This window comes from Saccopteryx leptura, chromosome X, assembly GCF_036850995.1.
Source record: "Saccopteryx leptura isolate mSacLep1 chromosome X, mSacLep1_pri_phased_curated, whole genome shotgun sequence".
NCBI lineage: Eukaryota > Metazoa > Chordata > Mammalia > Chiroptera > Emballonuridae > Saccopteryx > Saccopteryx leptura.
This window is the reverse complement of record NC_089516.1, coordinates 62,796,480-62,804,999: the sequence shown is the minus strand read 5'-3', so window position 1 is coordinate 62,804,999 and position 8,520 is coordinate 62,796,480. Positions and strand designations below refer to the sequence as shown.

Genomic DNA, 8,520 nt, shown 5'->3' with positions numbered 1-8,520 from the left:
CATGGCATTCCTCTTCCTGGCAGGGCAAGCTTGGGGCAAAAAGACACTTGGTACTTCTTTAATGTACACATTCTCCAACTCTAAATTGAATTTTCCAAAGGTTTAGGTAAGATGATTCCAGGTTAAAAGAGACTAAGGAGATGGGACAGCTAAATTCAACAGATGAGTTGGGTCTGGGACCTGGAACAGAAGAAGGACATCTGTGTGGACAGTTGCTAAAATCTGCACAAGGTCTACAGATTAGACCAGTGTCATAGTAAGTTAATTTCCTGATTTTGATCATTGCACTCATGTTACATAAGACACTATCACCTGGGAAATTTGAGCAAAAGGTACATAGAAATTCTTTGTACTATTTGTGTGCCCTTTTCAAAGTAAAAAACACAGATGTTTTACATTGTCTCAGGGGAGTGGCGATTTGCTGTTTCACATAAATTGCTCATTTGCTATCCTTTCTTTTTTAGGTTTTGTTGTTTTCAAGCCATCTTTAAACCACAAATCTCAGAGCCTGGGATTAATTATTCTTTAATTAACAGGAAAACAAACAATATACTTAATATAAAACAGATATATATTAATTAAAATGGGCAGCCTTGATAAAAGGTAGGATTGTCAGATCAAACCACTCTGAGAGAAAAAGAGAACCAATCAAAATTTACAAAATGGTGCAAAACTTGAGAAAAGAGTGAAACAATAACTGGAGGGTTACTTTCTGCTGCGGACTATTTTTAAAATACTTTATATATAATAACTCAACTTTTTCACAATTCTGTGAGTTATAATCTTAAAGAAGAGAAATGTTCAATGTAGAAAGAACTGGTGGAAGAAGGCGGAAAGGAGGACGGGCGTAGGGGTCGGCGGCGGAGGTGGGGCGGGGCATGGTAATGGCTGGGAAGCCGAGTGGGCTGGGCCGCAGCGAGGCGGGGGATCCGGTGAAAGCTGCCGCCGCCGCTCCAGCCGGTTCCGCGCGGCCCCCGCGGGCCCCGCCTCGGCCATGATGATCCACGGCTTCCAGAGCAGCCACCAGGACTTCTCATTTGGGCCCTGGAAGCTGACGGCGACCAAGACCCACATCATGAAGTCGACGGACGTGGAGAAGTTAGCTGATGAACTGCATATGCCATCTCTCCCTGAAATGATGTTTGGAGACAATGTGTTAAGAATCCAGCATGGTTCTGGCTTTGGGATTGAGTTCAATGCTACAGATGCGTTAAGATGCGTAAACAACTACCAAGGAATGCTTAAAGTAGCCTGTGCAGAGGAGTGGCAGGAGAGCAGGACGGAGGGTGAACATTCCAAGGAGGTTATTAAACCATATGACTGGACCTATACAACAGATTATAAGGGAACATTACTTGGAGAATCACTCAAGTTAAAGGTTGTACCTACGACTGATCATATAGATACAGAGAAATTGAAAGTCAGAGAACAGATTAAGTTTTTTGAAGAGGTTCTCCTATTTGAAGATGAACTTCATGATCATGGAGTTTCAAGCCTAAGTGTGAAAATTAGAGTAATGCCTTCCAGCTTCTTCCTACTGCTGCGGTTTTTCTTGAGAATTGATGGTGTGCTTATCAGAATGAATGACACCAGACTTTACCACGAGGCTGACAAGACCTACATGTTACGAGAATATACATCATGAGAGAGCAAGATTGCTAATTTAATGCACGTTCCACCTTCCCTCTTCACGGAGCCGAACGAGATATCGCAGTATTTGCCGATCAAGGAGGCGGTCTCTGAGAAGCTGCTATTTCCCGAAAGAGTAGATCACAGCCCTGCGGACTCACAAGCAGACACACCCACAGAATAGAGCGCTACACACCATGGACTCGCTCTGGAGTCTGATGGAGACCTGGGCTGTGTGTCCGGGGTATTTTATTATGAGAATTAATTGCCTTGTCTGTGTGCAGATTTTCTGTAGCCTTAAAGGAAACAAAAAATAAAAGATGGTTGCAGGCAGGTTCCACTCAACTGCCGTTTGTACTGCCTGTCTTCAAAGCATATTTCAGATTTATGTTTCCTGGAGTTAAATTCAGACTTCTAACTTGCCACAACTTGGGACGTCACCAGTAGTGATGTGTCTGTCTCTTGAGCAGTGGGAATCATCTGTGTCCATCGTGAAACAGGCTTCTCCCATGAGGAGGTCAGTTTAAATCCCTGGGTCACAACACCCATGACTCATGGGATTGCTGATCGTGCCTGTCGATGTACTGACCCTTCACCCTGGCCGGTGGTGTTTCTTCTTATTTCTGGAGAGTTGTGTCTTGCCTTCTAGGAAATTGACCTCCTATTTTAATAATCTTCACCCGCGATTCAAAGAAATATATATTTCTCTATATTTAAATTGGCTGTTGAAGTTTAAAGAAAATTTCAGACATAGAATCAAATAACCTAGGTTTTTGGAGAACTTAGGCTTTTGTGCCCAAGGGAACACGTGGCCCTTGTGTGGCACCAATGACTGAGACATCAGTGCTGCCCTTTCTCCACCTTCAGGTGTTATTTCCTACGTGCTTCTTCTTGTCCTGACAGTTTTTACTCCATCTTCAGGGCGGCCTCAGAGTGAGTAAATCCACCAAACATGGAAACTGGTGTCGGTCCTACAAAGTTTGAAGTGTTAAAAGGGACTATTTTTAGCACATACTACATCAACCTTAAATAACCAGATTAATTTTCTGCTTAAAATATTTGAGAGGAAACTGTGGATGAGGATGGGGGGCTTATTTTTAAATACAGAAGCCAGTTTTTCTATTTTAAGATTCCTGTTGTTGACATTACAGGAAACCCAGTAAAATGTAATTAGTACAAGACCGGCCAGTACAGAAAGTATACAAAAATAACTTTAAATATGCATTTTGTCATTTTGATGGTGACCCTTTAAATGTTTTATATTCTTTTCTGCCTTTCTAAATGGTCTTCATAAAGTGGAAAGGGGTTATGAAGCACCAAGTAAGAAATTACTTGAAATTGATTTTTAAAACTGATTTTTTATAGGGCAGGGGAAAAATATCATCCCCTTTTTTCCTGGCTTGAAATAATTATTGTGCATGTTTCCACTTGATGGATAAATCATTAACTAAGAATAGTTAAGTAAAAGTATTGGCAAAGCTCTTCAGATATTTGCCTGATGATGTTTTAGTGGAATGAGACGATGGATACTCTTTGCTTGGACTGGTGCACTGTTGTGTGTATTGTCGTTCAGCTGATTCTGTTAGCTAAATTTGCTTACCATTGGATTTGGTATTTGTTTGCTGTCTGTTGCATCACCTGCAAGCGACAGGAAATCAGGATTTTGTTGATTTTACAAAAACACTTGGCATGTTCACTGTATATAAAGATACCTGTATTTAATTCGTTTTCTCTTAGGACAGGAACGTATACATATTGTACTCAGCTTTCTGTCTTATTTGCAGTGCAGATTTGAACAGAACAGACTCTATTCATACAAATTATAAAAATGAAAGACTTGTAAGAATATTCATTAGTCAAAGTTTCTGGGCAACATTTTATATATATATATATTTAAACTTGATTCAGATGTCTTAGTACTTGAGCCAGTCTTAGTTTGCTTATTTTACTCCATTGTTAAAAACTCTACGGAATTAAAAAAATTGACCTTTTTTTTAATAGAAGGTGGGTGGTGCATAGGAGAATGTACTTCTCAAAATCTCATGAGTTTGTCCCTGCAAAGAATACCAAGAAAACTTGTATTTGCTCATTGCTACATAATATCTGTACTGTTTTATATTTATTTGTCCCAATTGTCTTTTTGTAAGTGGAGAATAAACAATAAGGAATTATTCAAAAAAAAGAAAAAAAAAGAAAGAACTGGTAGCTTGCTGTAAAGCCAGGGGCCAGGGCTACCATCACAGCCGCCTGGCCATTGCAGGTTCGCATTGGATTCGGGCAGTCGGTAAAGAAACAACAGAGCCAAAAACTGATGGGCCATCTTCTTTAATTCTAGCTTGCACCCAGCGGGCAAGTAAAAACACACACTGGGCTCCAAAACCCACTCACATTCAGTGCTCACAAAGCTACTGACTTATCCAAGTTTTCTAGAATCAAAGGTTTCTAGCTCACCAGACTTTATTCACCTCTGTTTCCCATCTCCTTCCTTCTCCCTGCACAAACTCTGCATAAACTGGCTTCTCACTCAATACTCCGCCATCTTGGCTGCATCTCCTGGCCTCCTCCACGTGGCCTCTCTCTGCTTTCCTCTCTGCTCTCTCCTAATGCTAATCTCAGGAACCAAGAGAGAAAGCTCCCATTCTGCCCCCATTTTATAGAGTAGAAATCGAAACCTTTAATCCAATATACAAAATAGGGAAGTCTCTAATACAAAGTCACTTATCTGGGGCATGATGGGATTGTACCACCCTACATCAAAAAGGGTGGGAAAGGCTTAATCCCAAAATCAAGCCCCAGGCTACAAGGATTCTGCCTGCCCACAGCCCGTCCCCAACACACATTAATATTACCTGGGTGGCGGCCTCTACGTGGGCAGCGCCATCTTTAACAAAGTGAGCATAATATATTTTATCTGCCCAAGACTTGCTCATGGCGGCTCTGCTAGGAGCTTTAAGAGCTGGAATTTTAGCCCTGGCCCGTTGGCTCAGTGGTAGAGCTTTGGCCCAGTATGTGGATGTCCTGGCTCAATTTCCAGTCAAAAGTGACCATCTGCTTCTCCACCTTTCCCCCTTCTCTCTCATTCTCTCTCTTCCTCTCCCACAGCCAGGGCTTGATAGGTTAGAGCAAGTTGGCCCCGGGCACTGAGAATGGTTCCACAGCCTTGCCTCAGGCACAAAAATAGCCCGGGCAACAGAGCAGCAGCCCCAGATGGGCAGAATATCAGCCACAGAAGAGGGTTGCTGGGTGGATCTGAGTAGGGGTGCTGTATGGCCAATAGCCGTGGCCATTGCCGCCACCAGGCAGGTGCAGGTTCACATTAGATTCAGACAGACGGTAATGAAACTGTGGAGCCAAAAACTGGTGGGCCATGCCTTTATTCTAGCCTCGTAACTAGCTGGCGAGTAAAAACAAACACACGGTACCACAACCCACTTACACATTCTCCAGTTCCACAGCCAAGAGAATCTTTTCCAGTTTTTCCTAGAATCAAAGGCCCCCACCAGCTCAGTCACCTCTGGTTCCCCATCTGCACACCTTCTACCCCCATCTCTGCACAAACGGGCTTCTGCTCTAACAACTTGCCATCTTGGCTGCTTCTTCTCCTCAGCACACTTCTTCCCTGCTCTCCTTCTGCAAAAACATGGCTTCCTTCTTCTCCTTTCTTCTTAAAACTTTTTGGTGGGAAACCCCACCTCTGGCATACATTAGCATAACAAAGCTTCTTCCCAAGCAGGAAGGTAATTAGCAGTTTCACAAATCACATATCTGGGAAGCCATTTTTAATAATAAAAGCGAGCAACTCAGAAAATTTTACAAACTCATTTGCCCAACAGGAACACGTCAGAGTCTATCTCTCTGCTTCCCTGCCTCTCACTGAATAAAAATAAAAAAATAAAATAAAATAAGGAGCTGGAATTTGAACCCAGAGCCCACACCTATAACTGCTATACTCTATTGCTTCTCACCTGATAGTCTATGAAATAGAAATCATAAAATTAGATCGCATAAATAAGATCAAGTATGTCACTGATTATAATGTCTGTTATAGAGTTAAAATCCCCTTTTGAAAGCCAAAGACTTTCAAATTGTGTCAAATCAAATATATTTTTTACTCAATATGAAATTTCACACACAAACACAAGATTAAAACTAAGACAAGGGTATCAAAGGCATTGCAGAGGCCGGCATCCCTACTTGCTCTCACATTGCCAGGGACGTTGGGCCATGACTCCAGCCCTGTTCCTTCCCCTCCCATTCCCTCACTTGCAGGTCTTTCTTTCACAAGAATTATCTGACCAGCAGATGAGAGAAAGTGACTTCCCTAATGTATTTCAGGGACCACATTCAAGTCCCACACATTACACATCAAACAGAAAGAACATGTTCTCCTTTTTCTTGCAGTTGCTAGAACCTGTCTGTTGGTCAAATAAGTTTGTAAATATGATATATATGTTTGCCCACTTATAGTTTGCATTGGGTGTGGGGGGCAGGCTGTAAGCAGGCAGAGTTGTTATAGCCTAAGGCTTAGTTTTAAGACTAAGCTTTTCCCCACACCCTTGACTCTTGCATGATAGGGGGTGGTGCATTCCATTATGAGGAATCCCATTATGCCTCAGACTTTGTATCAGAGACTTCCTTGTTTGTATATTGGATTAAAGGTTTTGATTTCTACACTATAAAGGAGAGCAGAGAAAGGCCACGTGGAGGAGAGGAGAAGCAGCCAAGATGGCGGAGTGCTGAAGGAGAAGCCAGTTTGTGCAGAGTTTGTGCAGAGAGAAGGAGATGGGGAACACAGGTGAATAAGACTGGGGAGGTAGAAATCTTTGATTCTAGGAAACTTGGATAAGTCAGTGGCTTTGGGAGCCCTGAATGGAAAGGGAAGTGTTTTCCCACTGTGTGTATTTCTTGCCTGCTGGGTGCAAGCTAGGATTAAGCTAATGGCCCACCAGTCCTTGGCTCTGTTGTTTCATTACTGTCTGTCCAAATCAAATGCAAATCTGCATGGGCCAGGTGGCTGTGATGGTGGCTGTGACTATTGGCCCTACACTGTCCTTGTTTTATTACTGTGGGAATCCTCAATTTCTGATTTTGAGAGACCACACTGACACTAATCTTTGGTTCCCAGCTCCTAAGTATTTGGCTGATTAGGTAACTTGGCTATCCCCGACTGCAGAGTCTAGTTTTCTCAATTTAAGAAAGCAGGAAAAGAAAATTCCATTTTTCCATTAGGCATAAGAGTAATTCTTTATGATAAAACAATTGCTGATTTGGGCACTCATCTGGCTGTTCTCAGCAGATTAGGAACCCACAGAAAGTGTGCAAATATCTACCTATCTCTAATTGTCAAAAACAATGGAATTTTAACAAACTTATATAAGAAATTGAGGGAATAAGAACACAAAAGATCAAGGATTTAAATTTAAAAATTAGCAATCTTGATTGTTTAGTTTAAAATATAACATATTATTATAAAGTAATGTACTTTAATCCATGGGTTACATAGAGACATCAAGGCAGGTTACAGAAGAAATTTTAGAAGGAGTTTATTAGGCCCTGGCCGGTTGGCTCAGTGGTAGAGCGTCGGCCTGGCGTGCAGAAGTCCCGGGTTCGATTCCCGGCCAGGGCACACAGGAGAAGCGCCCATCTGCTTCTCTGCCCCTCCCCCTCTCCTTCCTCTCTGTCTCTCTCTTCCCCTCCCACAGCCAAGGCTCCATTGGAGCAAAGTTGGCCTGGGTGCTGGGGATGGCTCTATGGTCTCTGCCTCAGGTGCTAGAATGGCTCTGGTTGCAACAGAGCAACGCCCCAGATGGGCAGAGCATTGCCCCCTGGTGGGCATGCCGGGTGGATCCCGGTTGGGTGTATGTGGGAGTCTGTCTGACTGCTTCCCTGTTTCCAACTTCAGAAAAATACAAAAAAAAAAAAAAAAAAGGAGTTTATTAATTAGCTGATAGCTACACGAGGCACAATCTCAAATCATGTAGAAAGTCCCTACAATTCTGTGGCTAATTTTATAGACCAAATCACATACTAATTGGGGCGAGTAAGGAGGGGCTCGTGATCCCTTTGTCTAGAGCTGTATGTTACTCTCACGACTTTAGGGTGAGTCCGAGTATAGGAATTCTTGATTAAGGTACATATTGTTTTTTTAAGGTTTTCAGATAAGTTCTATCTTCTTTGCTCTGTGTGGCAAGTGGCCCCAGGCACCCTTTCAGAAAATTCTAGGAATTAGCTGAACTATGACTAGGTGACTCAGTTGTCCTTGTAGGCCAGGAAGCTCCTGCATTCTTCTTTTTCCATTCTCTACAGAAAAAAGGGGGTAAGAAGCCTGACTTTTCCTCTTTAAAATGACATTGCTAATGCTAAGTTTTACAGTTCCTTGGCACCTTATTACAATATAGATTGACAAAGACATGGATTTCTCTTTCAACCAAAAACAGTCATAGTTTTAAAAATGAATGAGAATATTATAAAAATGTCCTGTGTAGTCTGATGCAAATATTTATTTATTTATTTATTTATTTTTTATTATAATTTTATTTTTTTAATGGGGCAACATCAATAAATCAGGATACATATATTCAAAGATCAACAAGTCCAGGTTATCTTGTCTTTCAATTATGTTGCATACCCATCACCCAAAGTCAGATTGTCCTCTGTCACCTTCTATCTTGTTTTCTTTGTGCCCCTCCCCCTCCCCCTTTCCCTCTCCCTTCACCCCCTCCCCCCGTAACCACCACACTCTTATCAATGTCTCTTAGTTTCACTTTTATGTCCCACCTACGTATGGAATAATGCAGTTCCTGGTTTTTTCTGATTTACTTATTTTATTTCGTATAATGTTATCAAGATCCCACCATTTTGCTGTAAATGATCCGATGTCATCATTTCTTA

At 42.0% G+C, this 8,520-nt stretch overlaps 1 pseudogene; it reads left to right on the top strand.

Moving 5' to 3' along the window:
* Positions 1 to 898: 898 nt before the first annotated feature.
* Positions 899 to 3,800, top strand: LOC136385867 (TIP41-like protein pseudogene; annotated as a pseudogene).
* The last annotated feature ends 4,720 nt before the right edge of the window (positions 3,801 to 8,520 follow it).